Genomic DNA, 20,133 nt, shown 5'->3' with positions numbered 1-20,133 from the left:
AGCAGGCTTGGGCTGACTGCCCTTTTCTGCCACTTTGTGTGTGACATTCCTGTGGTCCTATTCTATCCTCACATTTTTTTTTTTTTCAGATTCCCTATTTAAGTATATGCAAGACAAGGGGAGTTGGGGTGCGGGCAATGGGTTTATCCACTTTAACTTCTTGATTCCTCTCATACACTTACCCCTGTGGGTACAGATCATTTACATAATGTCTTGTGAAACATTTAACATGTGTGTAATATATTGCATTGTAAAGTTATGCTATGATGGGTAAGAGAGGTTTGGAGTGTTGGTTCTTTAAGTTGAGGAACCAGAATGAAAAAAATACAAATTTGTTTTGGCCAAATGAGATGAAAAGGAATTGCTAACTCGAACACATGAGGTGACATAAAATGAACCTGGGATCCTAGGTTGGGAGGAGGGAAGAGAAATACAGGAAAGCAACAAGGTGGGTAGAGAATCCAGCATTTCCATTTGAAGTGGAATGTTCAGATTAATACAATGGACTCAGTAAAGAACTATTTTGAAGCTTCCCTTGCCTCTCAGAGCATTTGTCTATCTATAAGCACAACAGTTTCTCCCCCTCTTTCTGATAGAAGATTGGGCCAATATCCCTTTCAGTTATAGCAGGATGGGATGGCACAGTTACATTGTGAAGGCTAAGTTTCAAGACTATTGAACTGAGGACAGTAGAACCGCTAGTTATTCTTTTAACAAAGTACGCCACAGAAATGAACTAGTAGCATGCAGCATCATTTTCAGTGTTAGCAGAATGACCACAGAAGGAAGAAGGATCCATGGTAAGCATTTATGGTGTTAGCAGTATTCTCTTCTTGGGAAAAAAATATCATATGGAGACAAATGTCATCACAGAAGACCTGCCAAGTGAATGTAAATTTTAAAAATAGAATGATGCTTTATTATGTGAGTTTCTTTTTGAAGAATATTTCAGTTAGTTTCCTACAGGAGATATTGAGAAAGAAAACTCACAAAGAGTGATAAATATTCCTTGGGAGATTTTTTTTTAATAGTGAATTTTTGCAGACAAAGACAAAGGATCCAGACACAATGGGGTGGTGTGTGTGTGTGCTAAGTTGCTTCAGTTGTGTCCGACTCTTTGCCACTTTATGGACTGTAGCCCACCAGGCTCCTCTGTCCATGGGATTTCCCAGGCAAGAATATTGGAGTGGGCTGCCATGCCCTCCTCCAGAGGAAATTTCCCACCCAGGGATGGAACTCCTGTTGCATCGGTCTCCTGCACTGGCAGGTGGATTCTTTACCACTAGTGCCACCTGAGAAGCACACAGTGGGGTGGTACTGGTGGGTTAATCCCAGCCAGCGAGAGATCTGGCTTTGAGGAGAGCAATAAAGTGATACTGTGATATGCTCAAAGTATGGAATTTGAAGAAAAAATAGATCCGGTGTTGAGGGAACTCTGGATTGAACCCACTAGGGTAACACGATGATTAGTTTAATGCATCAACTTGACTGGTGTAATGGATGCCCAGATAGCTCCTGAAATATTATTTAGGGGTGTTTCTGTGAGGGTGGCTACTCAGTTTATTCTGTAGCCTGAATAAAGAGACCTGTCCTCACCAGTGTGGGCAGGCATCACCCAGTCCCCTGGGAGGTCTGAATAGAATAAAATAGGCAAATGAGAGGAGACTTCTCTCTCTCTTCTTGATCTGGAATGTCTCTTTTCTCTTATCCTCTGACTTTAGAGCTTCTTGTTCTTGGGCCTTCAGACTCTGGGACTTACACCAGTGGTCTTCCAGTCTTCAGGCCTTTAAACTCAGAATGAATTATATCATCTGCTTTCCTGGTTCTCCAGTTGGCAAATGACAGGTTGTGGGACTTCTTGGCTTGCATAACTCCGTTCTTATAATAAATTCCTCTACTATCTATCTACCTGCTTATCTTCCTATCTATCTATCTACCTCCTATTGGTTCTGTATCTCTGGAGAACCCTGACAAATGCAGGTCATGTTACCAGAAGTGGATGCTTCAGCAACTTAGAATGCAAGCAAGCATTGGGAACTATAGAAGATCCTACCTCATATGACACAAGAGTATACATTTAAAAGGGTGGCTTCTAGACAAGACAGGCTGTTGACTCTAGAATAGATACTCAGAGTAGAAATCACAGAAGAAGCATGACCCAGTGTCTTGATCTCCAAGCAGGAAGAATATAAAAGAACTTCCAACTTTATTATAAGGCTAGAGAAACTTTGTATTGTAGGTTACTTGAGAGTAAGACAATTCAGCACAGATCAAAACAAGCTCTGGCAGAAGCTCATGAAGGGCCAGGCTCAGCTAGCCAGCCTTAGAAAGCTTGAGAGTCATATGTACTCTCCAGGAGTCACCCTGTTGTCACAATAAATTCTGATAGAAAGAAGAGAGAGCTAAGGTTAGCAAGAATCAGGAAGAAGTAGGATGGCATATCAGTTTAGAGTTCCTTCTTAATAAATAAGCCAATAGTAACTCTATGGAGGCTAGTAATTGCTCACTCCTTTAAATTAATAAATAGTTGGAATTGGGAATTTATATGCCTCTCTCTTAAGAGGATGAAGAGAGTTGTGGACATCTCCTGCCTCCTCCTCTCCTCTCTCCTCTCTTTTCCTCTCCTCTATGCATGGAGCTTCACCCCTCCTACTTACCAGTGTAGAGAAGTGGTACATACTGGCAAATTGCAAGTGACTTGGAGGATTCCTCCCTAATGTCAGAACAGAAAATAGGATTGGTGGGGGTGGCTGGAAAACTGGTGTGGGGGTCAGGACTGACCAGAGAGAAACAAGAAGCAAATGGTTCAAATCCATAGCAGCATCTCAAGCTCTGAACCTTCCAATCTGCACGGTAAAATTTCAATCAGGTCTTTCTCATGGAGACTGTGAGTTTCACAGATTTTTAAGGATGAAGCAAAATCCGCACAAGAGATTAGTGATCTGTCTCCTTACACATACACATATGCCAAGTTGCTGTGCGTGGCACAGGTGTGGAGGCTGAATTTCTTCTTGGTTTACAGGTCCATTCTGATCAAGGGAGAGATCTGGAGAACTGTGCCTTTGAAAAGAAATCTAATTGACAGAAATCAAAAGTTTAAAGGTATGAGGCTAAGATAAGTTTGGTAAATTTGCTGGGTAGCCCTGGGCAGGGGCAGGAGGGGCAAGGGAACCTGCAAAGATACATCTAGATCAGGCCACATGGAAAGAAACCATAGTTTTAAAATTTCTGTTATGATATTTAGAAGGAACTCCAGCTGCCAACTGACCTTTGTCTTATGGTTAGTGACAAGGGAACAGATTGGAAAGGCCTGACTCGAGATGCAGTTAAAGAGAAGACCTCAAGACTCTTTGTGGCTGAGCTCTGGCAGTTCATCATAACCCTGAACACTGTGACATCTGGGTAAGGTGTTCTAAGTCGAGATCTTGTGCAAGATTTGGGAATAAGAGATCAACAAACCTGGGGAAATGTGGGAAGTGCTCTCCGAGCATATCAGTGTGCAATGATGTGTTATGATCACTACCTCTGTAAGATGCTATCTTATAGCCAAACCTGTGGCTATTAAGAGCATACAGTTCACCATGAAAAACTGCTGAAAGGGCAGAGGATTTATGTCAATCTAGGATAATGATAAAATCAATGATTTAGTTCTGATTTAAAACCCATGATTTAAGTTATCATCAACCATGTAGGGTCAGAAGGAAACCTCATCCTCACTCTCACAGCAGAGACAGTTTCAGAGAAAGAGCAAACAGAAAGAGATGATAATGAGTGACATGCCTTAATGGTACAGACTCAGTGACGCTCTGGTCCTTAGCGGGGTGGGGTGAGATCTCCCACTGGCATTCCAGGAGGCAAGTGCCTTCCCGGAGGACAATCTGGAAGCCCCAGTTATCATATCTGTAGGCCCATGTCTGTCTAAGACAGGAATGTGTGTAATGCATTGTGCTACAAAAGATGAGTATGGATGAAGCAGGGAGAACTCCCTAAAGGATCAAGTCACTGATAACAGGGACCATTCCAAAGTTAGCAATGTCTATCCGAGAAGATATTGGCTGGTGTCTGTGGAGCACTGGCAGAATCCCAGCCCACTTATGGAAAAGGATGACACTTCAGTTGGGAGGACTCAGATAATTTTCAGCTGGCAAGACAGATGTCTTCATCCCCTTAACCTCTCCATTCTCTCCTGTCTTTACCCTCAGCAGGGAGGGCATCTTTTAGCTTACCAACACGGCAAGAATTTCAGGGATGATTATTACGGATGATAGTGGTCCCATAGTGCTTCCCTCTGAGTAATGAGAGAGCCAGTATGAAGTGGCTGGGTGAATGGACTTGCTGGCCTTGACCGCAACTGGGGAAAACAGCTTGAGAACTTTGGACACAGGGCATAATTAACTCAAACTCAGGCGGAGGGAGTAGGGTGAAGCTGGGATCCAGAAAAGTGGGAAGAGGATGAGAAAATGAAGGAGGAAAAACAAAACAAGAGCATATAAGATCAACTAGACTTTCAAAGACGACTTTTTTTAATAAGAAAAGAAAAAAGATCATTCAGGGATAACAAAAAAGCACTTTCCCCGCCTCTCATTGCAAACCATGCGTTAGCTAGATGAGGTTCTTTGCAGAACTAGAGTGTGCCCGCACGCTTTCAGTCATGGCTGGTGCAGTGACAGAGTTCCCTGTCAGTCACTCTTGTGAACTTAGAGTCTCCCCACTTTTTTCCTTTGGAGTGAAAGGGTTCTGTGGTTCCAATGAAATAACAGATAACGTTGGTTACCTGGTTGAATAATGAGGATGAGGAGGGCAGTCTCCATTCTACACTTGGAGTCAGTTTGCACCTTGACATTCAGTGGTAGTAACCTTATATCACCCCGAGGATGAACCAGCCCCCCAGAATGGACATATATAGACAAATACATGTGCTTTTGATAAAGTAATTTCAATGCAATGAGACCATTTGTAAAAACGTCCTGTTTCCTTGGACATTCCTAAAACTCTGCTTGGTTGGAGGTCAAGTATATTCTCAAGATCCATCTCTGGGGTTGCGTAACTGCAGGAAATAGAAGCCAGACTCCTCTGACAAGGACATAACTCTTCCCACCCCAATGACTCCAGGTCAGGAGAAAAACACCTTACACTATTTTCATCACAATAGGGTTATAAAATAGTACTTCTGATTTTGTTATGCTAATTCTCTATTTAAACCATCAGATTATTTCTTGTCTTAAAACAGGGTAAATCTGGTATTATAAATGATAATATACAAATAACAAGATGTAAAATATAGAGGTATAGCTCTCATCATCCAAGTCAATTAAGAACATCCCTGAATAAAAGATATTTCATTCATTTGTTTTTTTAACCAGTTGAAAACTACATTTTATTTTACTTTAAAACTGAATGGTGGCAGGATGAGTGCTATTTCAATTTAAAAAAATTTTTCATTCAAATAATAAAATCCATCCAAAACAAAGTTCTTATCAAAGAATTGTTTTATATAAGTGTATATGATTACTAGTTCATGAATTATATATTAATGTATAATTTATAGCTATCATATTTCAGTTTTTTGTAGACCAGAACATATTACCCTATGATTTATTGTCAGCATATCACCTACAACTTTACAGATAGTTCCTATCAATTATAACTTCATGTACATATCACTGAAAATGAAGGATAACATTTAATGGGTTCACTTCAATCAACTCTTATTCACAGACTTTGATATGGATACCCAACTTCCCTGAAAAAATAATACTGTACCTTTGTATATTACTTTACAGTTTTCAAAATGTAGTCAAGCATATTATAATGTGTTCAAAATGAGTTATTTTTTAGTCTTCCTCATGTGAAATATTTCATAGTCAAATGCTGGATTTTAAAATACTGAAAGAGTATGAGGGGGTTCAAAAATATAGGGAATGGTGGGGTTTCCTTGGTGTCTCAGTGGTAAAGAATCTACCTGCCAATGTAGGAGATACAGGTTCGATCCCTAGTCCAGGAAGATCCCACATGCCTTGGAGCATTGAAGCCCATGCACCACAACTATTGAACTTGTGCTCTAGAGCCTGGGATCTGCAGCTACTGGGCCCATGTGCCACAGCTTCTGAAGCAATTAGAAATTAGATGAAGCAGTTAGAAAACAAAACAATATATAAACTTCTACATTGACTCTGTGTATGTGTGCCTGTGTGTGTGTAGTGGGGGTTGGGGATGGGGAGAGATGCTATATAAATAATGACTTTGTGACTAATAACATTTTCAAGAAGATAAATATTAATGTGGGATAAAAAACATTCAGAAAAATATATTCAGTAAAATATATTATATAAAATATTCAGGAAAAACATCAGAGAGCAAGTATTTAACTTGTTTTAGCAAAGGTTTAGATTGTGTGCATGTGTTTGTGTGTGTCTGCATTTGTTTAGGGGAAGGCAGTTTTAATGAAGGAACGTTCTTGACCAAGAAGAAATGAATGTTCAGAGTGCAACAAGGTGGTCATTCATTCAAGAAAGCAGAGGACTGAAATCCACCAGCTCTGTGCCAGGCATAGAAGATACAAAGCACATATTTCCCTTTTTGTTATCACTTATTTACAAAAACGATAAGTGTTCTCATGTTTTAAAATACAGTTTACAGATTTTAAGGTAACCAGACTTGAATCCCAAGGGGCTAGCAGAGCTTATCAAAGACCCCTACTTGATTTTTGTCTCTTAAGGACAACAAAGAAACAAACCTACAAACCCCAGAATCCAGTTCAAATTTACTTTTAAAATCTGTTTTAATTTTTCCAGAAAATTAAATTAATTATCTTTTTAGATCTTAGTGGATCCTTTTAGAAATAAAAGGCCCTGAGGACCCATAGACAAAAACCATTAGAAGCTTGCTATGAAATGATGCATTAACTTAGTAATCTGGCAAGCCCTCTCCACGTGTCCTTCTTCCTTCACCACACTTGAGGCACTTCCTGTTCTAGGTCTCCTCCCCGACCCTCTTCCCCTCTGGGCTCCTTGGGTACCTCAGCTTCTCAGGCATCTCTCATACTCTCCTATGGTTCATCAATGGTTTATGTATTTGACCTCCCCACTAGACTATGAACTTTTAAAATATTTCAGTAATTAGAACTAACCCCACACTTAGCATCCAGTGGGTTTCATGAAACTTTGCTGCACACTGTTAGACAATTTAGAGTCCTGGTTAGAAACTCTACATTTTCCTAGAGCTATAAGCTGTAGGGAAACAATTTTTGCAGCTATACTTTTAGAAGAGACAAGTTTCACAAATTCCTTATACCTGAAGTAGTAAAAATAAGATTATAAAGGTATATGCTTAATTCTTTCCTTTAGTAAATATATCATACAGGTGGAAAGGGGTAAAGATGGTAGGTTGTATAAACAGAATGGAGTTTTTCCACTCTTGTAATATAAAGTAAACTGAACTGAACATTACTTGAAATTTTGTCTTTGCGAGGATGGGATAGGGACAGAGAAAGAAACAGAGAGAGAAATTCACTACAGTCTGACATCTAAGTGAATCCTTTTGGAAACAAAGTACTAGGAGTGCTTCTGCTCACAGCAAGAAACAGATTCCAGGAGTAAAGATCAGGGCTTTGAACCCTGCTGTGAAGGCGACTCTCTCCAAATCAAAGGGTGCGGAAGGCGGTAGTTCTCTTCAGCCCTGGCACTGATCAAAGCCTTTATTTGCTTCTGCTCTTTCAAACCACAGATTAGTGTCCTAATCTTTGTATTCTTAATGTATCCAGTTCCAAACATAGAGAATTCTTCAACCCTGTCCATCTGCAGAATGCAGAGCCCTCTACACCTGTAGTCCTTCAATGCAATAAGTTCTCAGTCATCTGGTTGTCAATGGTTTGCAATTGACACCAACTATACAATCACATGAATACTTACTTGAGATGCTCATTGGACAGAGCTCCCCAAAACATCTTTGTTGTTTAAGCAAAACCTGATGTGTTTAAACAATAGCACAATAAAAACAAATCCACAGGAAGTAGGTAAAACAGAAAGATCATCCCATTTCCCTGCCTGACCAACGTAGCCCTGGGGAAAACGTCTGGGATGAGTCCTGCTTTAGCTGCTCTCTGACTCTTTGCAGTAGTCTTTCAGGGCTCTCTTCCACTAGGGTTTAAACTCCTCTCATCCCACATAGTTCTCTGTGTTCTCTGAATCAGATACACCAAGTCCTCAGGCTATTTCTATCCTCCCTGAAGGCAGGCAGGTAACACTGGGGGAACAGCAAGGTGACTAGTGTGTCTGGAGCAGAGTGAGAAGAAAAGTAGGAGAGGTCAGAGATAAGGGGCAGAGGCTGGTTGTGTATCACCATGTATTCTAAAATATTTTGGCTTTTACTCTCAGAAAAATGGGGTGTATTAACAGACTTGTGAGTAAAGGTGTGGCATGGTCCGGTTTATGTTGGAAAAGGATCCCTCGGGTTTCTATGTTGAGAGTAGTCTAGGGAGGCAAGGACAGACCTGGGGTCGGTCCCTGACAGCGAGTCAGGTAGCGATTACAGTGGCTGGACTTGCAGTAGCAGTGGAGGCGGCGAGACATGGTGAGAGTCTGGACCTTTTTTGAATGCAGAACAAACAGAATCCCCTGGTGGGTTTGATTTGGGATGTGAGAGAAAGAGGCATCAAGAATATTAGGAAGATGGTTGCCACCAGCTGAGACAGGGAAGCCGGAGAGTATAGCAAATGTGAGACGTCCAGGGTTCTACCAGAAAACAGGTAGAAAAGAGGAGGACTTTCTGTTGCAACATGAGAAGCGTATGCATGGAATTCTGCTCTGCCTGCTGGCAATTAGAAGAGGTTGTGCAGTTTATAAGCATTAGGTGGGTCCCAATAAAAGGGGGATGAAAAAGAGAAGTATGCGATGGGGAGCTGGAAAGAAAGAAGTTAGCATTCTCAGATCTCAGGGATAGATGGACTAAGCCAGTGGTACTCAGATTGGAGTATACAGTAGAGTTATGGATTATTAAAATCTGTGTTTATTAAAACACAGATTGCTGGAGGATCTCTGATTCAATAGAGCTGGTGATCCCAAGAGTGCACATTTCTAGATTTCAGGTGATTACACTTTGGAAAACACTGGCTGAAGAGCAAGCAAGAGTGAGACAAGTCCATCCTACAGTTCAGCTTTATCAAGAAAAGAAGCAGTTGTTGACCCAAGCTTTGCAATTCTTAATTATAGGATATCCTAATTCTTCACAGGGGTGATATCAAAAACATAGTTCTGGACAGGCAGTGTAATCTAGAGTCTGAAGTTTGGGGTTGACTGTTATTAATTGAGATATTAATAACAATTGTCCCCCTGTATCTGTGGAGGATTGTTTCCAGGGCCCCCTGCAGATACCAAAATCTGAAGATGTTCAAGTCCCCTATAAACAATGGCTTAGTATTTCCATATATCTTACTCATATCCTCCCACATACTTTGAATCATCTCTAGATTACTTGTAACACCTAATACAGTATAAATGCTATGAAAATAGTTGCTGACACTCAGTTAATTCAAGTTTTGTGCTTTTTTTTTTTTTGAACTTTCTGGAATTAAAAGAAATATTTTCCATCTGAGATTGATTGAATCCACAGATATGGAACCTGAGGATATGGAGGGCTGACTGTAGATGGAATTTAAAATCATGAAAAATTAGAAAAACATCCAAAATGCTTGATAATATAGCAACATAAAGGTGAAATAAAGACTGGAGACAAGATGGGATGATGTTTATATCAAATTTGATTGATACCTGTATTTAATAGCTCTTCTTTTGTTGCGGCGGATTTGTAGAGGCCAAAATCAGGTATTCCAAGAAGTATTCTCTTTATTTCTTTTTGTTCCCTTCTCCTAAAGGGAGGCATCTGAGCCTCTGCAATGTTCACTGTCACAGAAGCACTGCCACACAGCTAGAGTGGCACATTATATTTTCCATAGATGGTCATAGCATTCTCTCTCATTCCAAGTGCTATTTTGAAGCTTGCTTTTTTTTTTTTTATTTTTTTTTTACTTTTCAATATTGTATGGTTTTGCCATACATCAACATGCATCTGCCATGGGTGTACACGTGTACCAAGTGCTATTTTGAAATGTGACCTCAACACACCTTCCATTGAAACATAAGGTCTTTGTTCTCATCCTTAACTCTAGGCAGGCTTATGACTTGTTCCTAAGCAATGAAAGGCAGTAGATGTGATGCTGCCTGACTTTCATGGCTAGGACAGAAAAGGTGATGCAATTTCCATGCTATTTGGTGAACTACCTCTGCTAAAACCCTGAGCCTTCACATATGAAGTCCAAATCCCTTGAGGCTGCCATACTGTGAGGAAGTTCATATCAGACCTCATAGAAAGACCACATTGAGAACTTAGAGGCTACTGAGTTCTCCAGTATCTTAATAATTCAGTCATTGGGAGAAATGACTGGCCAGCACCCACCTTGAGCCCTGCACTCCTCCAATGCCAGCCTGATAACATGGCAACTGCATGAGAAACCCCAAGGTTTGTCCAGCCAAGTCTTTTCTGAATTCCTGACACACATAAAACTGTTAGAGATAATAGAGTGTTATCAAACCACTGAGTTTGGGGATGGTTCATTCTAATTTGTTTAATTTTTCAAATCTGCTTTATAACCAAACCCCCTTTTTTGGCAAAGAAGTGGGGCATAACAATCATTAACAAGACTTAAAACTTGCATTCCATCAAACTAATTTTGGAAAACATCCTCTGGATTCATCAAGCAATTTTGGTAGTGATTTGGTTGCTCAAAGAGAACTTTCTTCATGAGAAAGGATTGTATAAGTCAACATGTCTATTTGCAACTTGTACAAATGTATAAATCAGGATTTTACTGTCATGATTGAATTTGGTTAGCAGGAATTAGCCCTCAAAGTCTCCTTATGTCTTGGATGTATGGTAACCATTCTATGGAATGAGGCAGAACTTCTAATGATATTTTCTAAATATAATAGACATATATCATTTATTTATTTATTTACTTTTCTTTCAGAGATAATTAGTTCTCTACTCTAAAAAAATGAGATATTTCATGCAGTATTAGAATAGAATTTACTATTTTATACTTATCAGACTCTTAGTTAGGAATTTCAAAAATTTCAAGCACAGTCTCCATAACTGTCTTTGTTGGATTTTGGGTAAAATGCTGCTTGGAACCTAGGGAGCAAGAATTTGATAAGTGGGTACTCACTTTATTAAGTTCTGTATATATCTTGCTACCTTAAGGATGGTAGATCTTGGGAGTCTCTGAAAAAAATCTCTGTGATCCTGACAATTGACTCTCAGTTCAATCGCTAAGTTGCATTCACCTCTTTGCAAACCCATGGACTGCAGCACGTTAGGCCTCCCTGACCATCACCAACTCCCAGAGCTTTCTCAAACTCATGTTCATCAAGTCGGTGATGCCATCCAACCATCTCATCTTCTGTTGTCCTCTTCTCCTCCTGCCTTCAATCTTTCCCAGCATCAAGGTCTTTTCAAATGAGTCGGCTCTTCGCATCAGGTAGCCAAAGTATGGGAGTTTCAGCTTCAGCATCAGTCCTTCCAATGAATATTCAGGACTGATTTCCTTTCAGATGGACTGGTTGGATCTCCTTACAGTCCAAGGAACTCTCAAGAGTCTTCTCCAACACCATAGTTCAAAAGAATCAATTCTTCGGTGCTCAGCTTTCATTATAGTCCAACTCTCACATCCATACATGACTACTGGAAAAACCATAGCTTTGACTAGATGGGCCTTTGTTGGCAAAGTAATGTCTCTGCTTTTTAATATATTGTCTAGGTTGGTCATAGCTTTTCTTCCAAGGAGCAAGCATCTTTTAATTTCATGGCTGCAGTCACCATCTGCAGTGATTTTATTTTTTGTAAGAAAATAAAGTCTCTCAGTATTTCCATTGTTTCCCCATCTATTTGCCATGAAGTGATGGGACCAGATGCCATGATTTTAGTTTTCTGAATGTTGAGCTTTAAGCCAACTTTTTCATTCTCCTCTTTCACTTTCATCAAGAAGCTCCTTAGTTCTTTGCTTTCTGCCATAGGGTGGTGTCACCTGCGTATCTGAGGTTATTGATATTTCTCCCAGCAATCTTGATTCCAGTTTGTGCTTCATCCAGCCCAGCATTTCACATGATGTACTCTGCATGTAAGTTAAATAAGCAGGGTGACAATATACAGCCTTGACATATTCCTTTCCTGGTTTAGACCCAGTCTGTTGTTGCAGATTCAGTTCTAACTGTTTCTTCTTGACAGAATTCTCAGGAAGCAGGTCAGGTGGTCTGGTGTTCCCATCTCTTGAAGAATTGTCCACAGTTTATTGTGATCCACACAGTTAAAGGCTTTGGCCTAGTCAATAAAGCAGAAATAGATGTTTCTCTGGAACTTTCTTGCTTTTTCAATGATCCAATGGATGTTGGCAATTTGATCTCTGGTTCCTCTGCCTTTTCTAATCCAACTTGAACATCTGGAAGTTCACAGTTCATGTACTGTTGACGCCTGGCTTAGAGTATTTTGAACATTACTTTGCTAGCATGTAAGATAAGTGCAATTGTGTGGTAGTTTGAGCATTCTTTGGCATTGCCTTCCTTTGGGATTGGAATGAAAATTGACCTTTTCCAGTCCTGTGGCCACTGCTGAGTTTTCCAAATTTGCTGGCATATTGATTACAGTGCTTTCACAGCATCATCTTTCAGGATTTAAAAGAGCTCAACTGGAATTTCATCACCTCCACTAGCTTTGTTCTTAGTGATGCTTCCTAAGGCCCACTTGACTTTGCATTCCAGAATGTCTGGCTCCAGTCCAGTGATCACAGCATTGTGGTTATCTGGGTTGTGGAGATCTTTTTTGTGTAGTTCTTCTGTGTATTCTTGCCACTTCTTCTTAATATCTTCTGCTTCTCTTAGGTCCATATCATTTCTGTCCTTTATTGTGCCCATCTTTGCATGAAATAGTCCCTTGGTATCTCTAATTTTCTTGAAGAGATCTCTAGCATTTCCCATTCTATTGTTTTCCTCTATTTCTTTGCATTTATCACTGAGGCAGGCTTTCTTATCTCCCCTTGCTATTCTTTGGAACTCTGCATTCAAATGCTTGTATCTTTCCTTTTCTCCTTTGCCTTTTGCTTCTCTTCTTTTCTCAGCTTTGTAAGGCCTCTTCAGACAACCATTTTGCCTTTTTGCATTTCTTTTTCCTGGGGATTGTCTTGATCCCTGCCTCCTGTACAATGTCATGAACCTCTGTCCATAGTTCTTCAGGCACTCTGTCTATCAGAGCTAATCCTTTGACTCTATTGGTCACTTCCACTCTATAATTGTAAGGGATTTGACTTAGGTCATACCTGAATGATCTAGGGGTTTTCCCTACTTTCTTCAATTTAAATCTGAATTTGGCAATAAGGTCTCTAATAATGGACCCCATTAAAGAAACAAAGCATACTCTTTCTGTAGAGAACCTCAAAGACAATTCTATGTACGTAAACCCTCTGTTTGAATAAAAGGCTACTGAAAAAGATAGAGAGGAAGAAGCTGTTTCTCTTCATTACAGAGTCATTCATCCATACACTTTTTTTTTAACATCTATAAAGTAATTATTGCCATATTTCTATTTCTAGTCCAGACATCATATGAGAACTATTAATGATATATAAAATTATCTATACATCATCTCAATTTGAATCTCTCAGTGTGCATGCTAAATTTCTTCAACCATGTCCAGCTATTTATGGCTCTATGGACTGTACTTGACAGGCTCCTCTGTCTATGGGATTCTCTAGAATACTGGAGTGGGTTGCCATGTCTCCTCCAGGGCAATCTTCCCAACCCAGGGCTCAAACCTGTGTCTCTTGTGTCTCCTGCATTGGCAGGTGGGTTGTTTACCATTAGTGCCAACTGGGAAGCAAATCTCTCAGAGGTATTTCAAAATCAGCATATTCAAAACTTAAAACATGAGGGAATACCTACACATAACTGTCTTCCAATGTTTCACATGTCAGTGAATAGTACTGTCAGCCATATAAATTGGCAATCTTTTCCCTCATCTCATATTTCTTCCAACACTATGTTTGATCTACATGACATTGTTTAATTCTGTTCTTTCTCTTTCTGCTGCCACCACTGAGTAGAAATCACCATGAACTCTTATTCGAATTACTCTAATTTTCAGGACTCTGTATTTCAGGCAACAGAAACCAACTCTGGGTGAACTACTTAGAAAATTAATGTAACCCTAATATAGAGTAGGTAACTGATAACTGAATGCTGGGGAAGTGGTTTTAGCATATCAACAGAACCCATGGAATATAAGACTACAGAAATCAAAGCCAGGGTCTTTTCCTTTAAAGGCACACATCTATTTGGGAATATTTGATTGGCTTGTTTTAGAAAAGGCAGAGGAACCAGAGATCAAATTTCCAACAGCCACTGGATCATTGAAAAAGCAAGAGAGTTCCAGAAAAACATCTATTTCTGCTTTATTGACTATGCCAAAGCCTTTGACTGTGTACATCACAATAAACTGTGGAAAATTCTGAAAGAGAGGGGAATACCAGACCACATGACCTGCCTCTTGAGAACCTGTATGCAGGTCAGGAAGCAACAGTTAGAACTGGACATGGAACAACGGACTGGTTTCAAATAGGAAAAGGAGTATGTCAAGGCTGTACATTGTCACCCTGCTTATTTAACTTTTATGCAGAGTACATCATGAGAAACTGGGCTGGAAGAAGCACAAGCTGGAATCAAGATTGCTGGGAGAAACATCAATAACCTCAGATATGCAGATGACATCACTCTTATGGCAGAAAGTGAAGAAGAACTAAAGAGCCCCTTGATGAAAGTGAAAGAGGAGAGTGAAAAAGTTGGCTTAAAGCTCAACATTCAGAAAACTACGATCATGGCATCCAGTTCTATCACTTCATGGCAAATAGATGGGGAAACAGTGGAAACAGTGGCTGACTTTATTTTTTTGGCTCCAAGATCACTGCAGATGGTGATTGTAGACATGAAATTAAAAGACACTTACTCCTTGGAAGGAAAGTTATGACCAACCTAGAAAGCATATTAAAAACCAGAGACATTACTTTGTCAACAAAGGTCCATCTAGTCAAGGCTATGGTTTTTCCTGTGGTCATGTATGGATGTGAGAGTTAGACTGTAATGAAAGCTGAGTGCAGAAAAATTTATGCTTTTGAACTGTGGTGTTGGAGAAGACTCTTGAGAGTCCCTTGGACTGCAAGGAGATCCAATCAAACCATCCGAAAGGAAATCAGTCCCGAATATTCATTAGAAGGACTGATGCTGAAGCTGAAACTCCAATACTTTGGCCCCCTGATACAAAGAGCTGACTCATTTGAAAAGACCCCCTGATGCTGGGAAAGGTTGAAGGGGGGAGGAGAAGGGGACGACAGAGGATGAGATGGTTGGATGGCATCACCGACTCAATGGACATGAGTTTGGATAAACTCCAGGAGTTGGTGATGGACAGGGAGCCCTGGCATGCTGCAGTTTATGGGGTCACAAAGAGTCAGACACAACTGAGTGACTTAACTGAACTGAAGACTAGGAAATATGTCCATATCCCAGGTATCTGAGGATGGACATATCTGATTCATTTGATTTTAGATTCAAATAATGAGACTTTCCTCCAAATTGGAAAATAGACTTTGATGGGATGACAAAAGTCACATTATTTTCATAATTGTTAACTTCTTCTCTATAGTAGATTAAAGATGGCTTGAAATTATTTTTACATTTCATCGTAGGGTTTGGGTAGATGGGAAATGTGTTCTAAATCTCCTCCCAGTGAATCTGGACTGTATTTTCTAAGTGCTTTAATTCATGCTGTGCCAATTTCCAGACTGAGGCCTTAAAAAAGTAGCATAGCAGTTTTGACTCCTTGTTTTTGTATTCATTCTTGGAACATTGAGAATACCATGCTACTAGAAAGCCAATCCATGTTCAGAGGCACTGCAGGATAAGATGCTTGGAGGGAGAGAGTGGGGAGGGAAGGAAGAGACAGCAAAGGAAGAAAGAACCCAGGCAGCAGACATTTGATTTTGGAGGCAGATCTTCCAGCCCCAGATGCCTAAACGGACACAACTGGCACTGCATGAATCAGAGAACTACTCAGCTAAACCATCCCCAAATTCCTGACCCATATACTATGCAAAAAATAAAACAATTTCTTTAAATCACTAAGTTTTGGAAGTAGTTTGTTAGGGAGCAATAGATAACCAGGTCAACCTCCTTGCATTCAACCTCCTTGCATTCATCCTTGTGTTTCTTCTCTTTTCTATACTGCAGCCAGAGTTTTTTTTGTTTTTTTTTTTAATGTATTTTTATCATTATTAATACCCTGCTTAACATTTTTCAAAACCCTTTTCAACACTCTTAGGATCAAAATTAATTCTTCAGGGTTATCTTTAAGATATTGAATGATGTATCCCAGCCATGTCTCATCTATTTCCATTGTCTGTCTCACTCTCTGAACTACAATCTCATTGGCTATTTTAAGTTCCTCCAAAATGCCACACATCTTTTTGTCCTATGGTCTTCACATTTGCTGTCCCCTCTCTTAGGAGCCCTCCTTCTATACAACTGAGATTTTCCCTAGCTAACTGGTACTCATTCTTAAGAGCTGAGTTCAAACATCAATTTCTCAAGAAAACTTCTTTACCCAGATCTCTCATAGCTCATATACCTCTCTAACAGAGCAATCTTTATATTGTAATTAAATAATTCACTGCAAAAGAGTTTTTACTATGTCTCTCCTGCTAGAAATACAAGTTTTATAAGATCTGTACATACTGCTTTCATTTTATCCACAGTGCTTTGAACCATTCTCTGAACATAGTAGATGCACAATAAATGCTTATTGAAAAATGAATACATGAACACTGACCTAATATAGATGAATCAATGCTTCTCAAACTTCAAATGTGCAGATGAATCACCTGGGGATCTTGTTAAAATGCAGATTCTGATTCAGTCAGTCTGGGGTAGGGCTTGAGAATTGAGTCTCTATTTCTAATGAGCTCCTAGGTGATGCCATTGCTGTTGGTTCTGTGGATCACTCTGAGTAGCAAGGCTACAGAAAAATTATAATTAAGTCCTGTGGGTAACATGGAACAACCAGTTGGGATTAGTTAATATTTTAAACCTGTGCTATCATTTTAATTTGATTCAATTAATTTCAACAAACAATTATTGAGTCAACTCTTTCCCAGGATAGATTAAACATGAATAAGATATGGTTAGTGCCCTCAAAAAACTCACTGTATAATGGACAGACATAAAACATAAACAAACCAATGTGAAAAATGTACTATAATAAAAGTAGACTGAAAATACAGATTTGAACACAAAATAGGCGGTTGCCAACTCAATTTGGGGAGCTCAGAAAATTTGAAATACTTTGGTGATCTAGCATGAATACCAAGCACTGTTTTGTTTTTATTTTGTCCTTTGTTTTGCCTTCTTATTCTATATCTGTCCACCTGAACTGAGTTATTGGAGAATTAGTGACAATAATTGGCTCAACTTTCATATTCCATTTTCAGAAGGAGCTTTGTAACTCTTTAGTCTTCATATGTACTATGGAAAATATGTCTTTTGTTTGTTTGTTTCTGATGTTTGTTTGTCTCTTTCATTTTCAAGTTATTGCATAGTCTGTAATTTCTATCTTCAACTTGGTAAAACTTTTCTAGCCTTTATAGTTAGACTTGAATTAGAAAACAAAATGTGCTAGAAGAACAATACCAGAATTATGTGAAATGCTGCTTAGAGTCAGTATTACTTAGGGTTCTCCAAAGAAACAGAGCCAATATGATATATGTAGATATACATAAGAGGAGATTTATTATAGAAATTGTTTCACAAGATTATGGAAGTCAAGAAGTCCCACGACCTGCTGTGTGCAAGGTAGAGGCCAAGGAAATCTAATGGTGTAATTTGGTCTGAGTCCAGAGGGCTGAGAACCAAGGAAATTGATGCTGTAATTCTGGTCTAAGACTGAAAACTCAAGCACCAAGAGCTCAGGTGTCCAAGGGCAAGAGAAGATCGGTGTCCCAGCTCAAGCTAAGAAAGCAAATTCACCCTTTCCCACCTTTTTGTTCTCTTTGTTCTGGCACTCAACAGATTGAATAATGCCTGCAGACATTGGTGAGGGTGACCTTCTACTCAGTTTATGAATTCAAATGCTGATATCTTTTGGAAACACCCTCACAGATATATCCAGAAATAATGTTTGCCAGCTATCTGGGCATCCCTTAGTCCAGTCAAGTGAACATATAGAAGTAAGCATCATAAAGTTCTTCATCAGTAGTTTGCTCTTTGAAGGAGAAATAATTTTTTTCTTGCTTAAATGATTAAGCAATAAGATGGACTCTTCTTTTATTTATTTATTTATTTTTAATTTTATTGGAGGCAGGTCTTTCCTCTCTCACAGGTTGGGACATAGAACCTCATCTGTGTCCACCCTTAGCTTTATTGCTCTAATGATCTCCTGGCTTCACTAAAGGAATTTGCTAAGAAAGCGAATTCACCCTTCCCCACCTTTTAGTGGGGAAGTCATTATTCTTTTAAGTTCTTCAAGTTCTTCCCTTTCCAGCATAAAAGTTTCTTTAAACACTTCTAAAACATGATTTCTCCTGAGAGGAGGCTAATTAACTATATCCTTCTGGTTATTATTTAATCATTATTTTTAGAGTACCCCAAATGTTCTAAGTATCAGCCATTTCTAGCACCAAATCATTATTCGGAGCTTAGTCATTTCTTAATTTGAGTCCTTGAAACTGCTTTCTTTATCCCATTTATTAATATGTATTAGGATCCACATTGAGCAAGGCACTCACCTTTTTAGGAAAGCCACACTTCCTGTCCTCCGAGAGGTCTCCATGCCTTGTTTCATCTCACTTTTCCAATCAGACTAAGGTGTTACTTCAAAATAATCTCTTTGACCCAACTCTGTAAGATACTACTGTATCCCTTTCCTACTGCCTGCCATCCACTAGCTTTTCACTGCCCAGAAATGAAATCTAAATTTATCTGCATCTCAAGCATTTATTTATTTTTTTTATTTTTTATTGTTCTTTCTTTACTAGTCATCTTCTAAAATTCATGCCTTTCTCAGAATGTCCTGCTAGCTAAAAGAGATAAACAGAGAGTGAGATTTCTTTAGGCTTGGAGTTTTGCGGTCAGTCATATTCCTTTAGATAGAAACCTACTTTCCCCAAGGTTGTGATAGCAGCTTTTGAACTCAGGAGTCAGTGATGAAATGTTTTTACATAATGCATGCCTCTTAGGAAAATAGCATGCCTCTGTTTAGAAGCATCAGCATTTTTACCTCCCCCTTCCCAAAAGGCAGCCAGAGCAGTGAGGCCTGAGTCTTTTCTGCGTCAGTGTGATGGAAGCACCGTGTCTCCAGGTGGGGTTGTAGATCATATTCTCAGGGGCTGCACTTTACAGCAAGGTTTGTGTTTTGTGTTTTTTTTTTTTTTTTTTCAGTTTATGTTGTCATATCTTCATTTCAATAATAATATAAATACAGTTTTATCTGCTTGACCAAATCATGTTATACATAGGAACTGCCTAAGGGACTTCAGTGACCATTATGAGCCGTACTGATGGATACCCTGGCCCATTGCTCTACACTGTGACAGTGATTTTAAGCTTTGTGTTGCTGTAAGCACCACTACTATAGCGTGAATGTTATGTGCCTAATAATGTGCATGTATATGCGTAAGTCTGAAAGAATTATCAAACTTGAGGCACTTGGGTCAATGGGCAGAACATAGACTCAGAGGAAGACATTCAAATAATTCAATTTCCAGTCCAATTGACTAGCTCGTTGCTCTTGACAAATTTGCTTAGTCTTTGCAAACCTCAGTTTCCCTGTCTATAAAATGAGGTTAAAAAAATGAGCTCTTACTAAGACCACAGAAATGCAGAAAGAATTCAGATCATACATGCATGCTTATTTGGTACATAACAGGTATTAGGTGTTATCTATGATAATGATTATACTTTGCCCTGTGAATCAGTTTAAATTCAGCACCCTCTGCATTATCTTTTTTCCCTCTCGAGAAGATATTTAAACTTATAGCCATAACTT

The sequence above is a fragment of the Bubalus bubalis genome, chromosome 10 (genome assembly GCF_019923935.1).
Source record: "Bubalus bubalis isolate 160015118507 breed Murrah chromosome 10, NDDB_SH_1, whole genome shotgun sequence".
NCBI lineage: Eukaryota > Metazoa > Chordata > Mammalia > Artiodactyla > Bovidae > Bubalus > Bubalus bubalis.
This window is presented reverse-complemented; position numbering follows the sequence as displayed.